The sequence below is a fragment of the Clupea harengus genome, chromosome 18 (genome assembly GCF_900700415.2).
Source record: "Clupea harengus chromosome 18, Ch_v2.0.2, whole genome shotgun sequence".
Lineage (NCBI taxonomy): Eukaryota > Metazoa > Chordata > Actinopteri > Clupeiformes > Clupeidae > Clupea > Clupea harengus.
The window spans coordinates 21,744,961-21,747,460 of record NC_045169.1 but is presented as its reverse complement, the minus strand read 5'-3'; the positions used below and the strand labels follow the sequence as shown (position 1 = coordinate 21,747,460).

The 2,500-nt window shown below is 34.7% G+C and overlaps 1 protein-coding gene across 2 annotated transcripts in view; it reads right to left on the bottom strand.

Annotated features, from left to right (window-relative positions):
- Positions 1 to 1,862: 1,862 nt before the first annotated feature.
- elavl2 (ELAV like neuron-specific RNA binding protein 2) overlaps positions 1,863 to 2,500 on the bottom strand; it is a 41,678-nt gene continuing 41,040 nt past the window's right edge. For both annotated transcript variants that reach the window (XM_031584850.2, XM_012830847.3), the window contains exon 8: positions 1,863 to 2,500. This exon is cut by the window's right edge and continues 687 nt beyond it. The gene's annotated coding sequence lies outside the window, so the exon portion shown is untranslated.

The following is a 2,500-nucleotide window of genomic DNA, read 5'->3' as shown; positions in this document are numbered from 1 at the left end:
ATAACTGACTGTAAAGAGCTACCAATGTTACTGCTTAACTACAACCAAGACAATACTAGCAAAGGTCATCTACGTAATTCACGGACAAACCTAAAAAGGTCATCTGCGGACAAACTTAAAAGACAAGCAAAGACCAAGCACAATAGGCATAATTTGCCTTCAACTTATTTATTGATGTACTGAACATGAAAAAATACAAAGTATTTCAAACACAAAGAAAAGAACATGTACATCCGTTTTAAATCTTTTAAATACTCAACAAAAGATAGACTCTATATCCCAAAAAAACAGCTGTGAAATCAAGTCATACTGTACAACTTCAAATAAATAAATCCCCACAAAAACAATAGAATTGAGACTCGATGGGACTGCCAACCTCCGGTCCATGTTCCATCCCCCCCCTCCCCTCCCCCCTGGCCACCATCCACTCCAGCTTGTCATCTGTTCTATTCATCACCCTTTCCCCCACTCAGGAAAGACTATAGTAGAGGGGGAAAGGGGGGGAACAAAAGCAAAAAGACTGAGTGCGTGCGTGTGTGTGTGTGTGTGTGTGTGTGTGTGTGTGTGTGTGTGTGTGTGTGTGTGTGTGTATGGGGTGGACAGGCATGAACAAGAAGCGACCAAGACCCACAGCAGCAGTTATCTCACAGCTCATTTAGACTCAAGCTAAACCTCTACACTTCCAATAATTAACCAAGAATAAAACAAACTTGGTAAAAAAAAAAAAAACTAAAAACAAACAAAAAAGAAACATGTAAACAAAAGTTGCAGTCGCAAAGATAAATATATAATGCATAGCACACTGCTTGTAATAAGGGGAAGCATGAATATTAATCAGTTATAAATACAAAGCTGGATGCAAGTACAGTCATTAGTGCATCTAAGGCTCACCATACCTTTCTTTGCATGAGTGTGAAAGAGAGGCAAGGCGTTCAGGATCTTTTTTTTTTCTCCCTCTTTAAAAATCGTAATCCTTTTTTTATAGTCACTACGGCCGCAGAACTGCCTCGTCAAAACTCCCCTGTCGTAAATTAAGCAATATACACCTTTTTTTCTTTTTAAAACAGGTTATATGCATTATGTATACATGAATACGGAAACAAAAGTAATCAAGTAGTTCAAAAACTGTGGCTTATATTCAATCTTTACCACATAAATATATATTTATGATGTATATTTATATAGATAGAAAAGAAAAGAAAAACAAATAACAGAAATATCAAGTCAACTCAGACCAACTTAAAAGCCTAGAATTTTTTTTTTTCAGTAGCATAAGCAAGACTATCTACAGACTAAACAACCAACGAATCTGATACACTTAATGCTAGTCCATATGAAAACAAAATAAAATCAAGTCTTTTTTTTTTTTTTTTTTTTAAAGTATACCATACTTATACTCTTATAAAAAGGAAATAAAAAGCACTTCGCAAGTCCAAAGAAATAAAGAAAAAAACAAACAAACGAACCAAATCAACTGACTCAACATGAAAAAGTACCTATGTACACGACTCTGCCGGCAGGAGCAGCTCTCCTCCACACAGAGCTCCATTCAAACGAAATGTGTGTTGTTTTTTTATATTCTTGAAGCTGATGTTTCCGTTGGCTAACCGTAAATTTCAGCCTTTACAAAGCATGTCAATCCCTTGATTTTACTCTTCTCTCTCGCTTTTATTTTTTTTTAATATATATATATATATATATATAAGACAAAACGTCTTTGACGATTAATACACCACCAAAAACACCATGAGCTTTTGCCTGAAGGGAGTGCTGAGGGAAGATCTGATTTGTTAAGCCCCGCCCACCCCAAACCTTTTGAAAGAATTCCAAGGAGAGAATTTTGCATGCATGTTTTTTTTTTCTTTTCTTTTTTTTTTTAAGTGGAATAAACCTTTGTATTTTACCTTCTGTGTTTCAGAGGAAAAAAAATCTAATCTGAGCGCGAGTTGCTAGTCATATAACAACCAGGATGATTAGGCAACCCACAGACGATTTTTTTTTTTTTTTTAAATAAATGAAACACTGCCATTGATTCTAGAATCTAAAGATATTAATACAAAGATCTCAAAAGGTATCTTTTACATCATAAATCTTTCCAGAAACTTGAACCTCTGCAAACTCTCTGGTAAAGATCAAAAGCTCACGAGGTGTCATATGAAGATATTTCTCAAAGTATCCAAGTCAAAATATTTGTTCCAGGTCCTGTAAAAAGTTTCTCCAAATGTTTCTGTTTATAAAAATAGATGCTCTTAAACCCACATCAAAGAGGTTCTTAGCTCTTTGGCAAGGTACTGCTTTAAGAGGTTTTTTTTTTGACATTTTCTTTCCATTCATTTTACATTAAGCAACATTACGCAGCCAAACAATAATACAAGAAAAACTCAAATAAAACAATGCAGGAAAATAAATACTTATTTTATACTTAGGCAACGCAGAACGTAAAAAATGGCAACGGAGAATGAAAATAAAAAACACCACACTGTTACTTTTTAGACAGTGC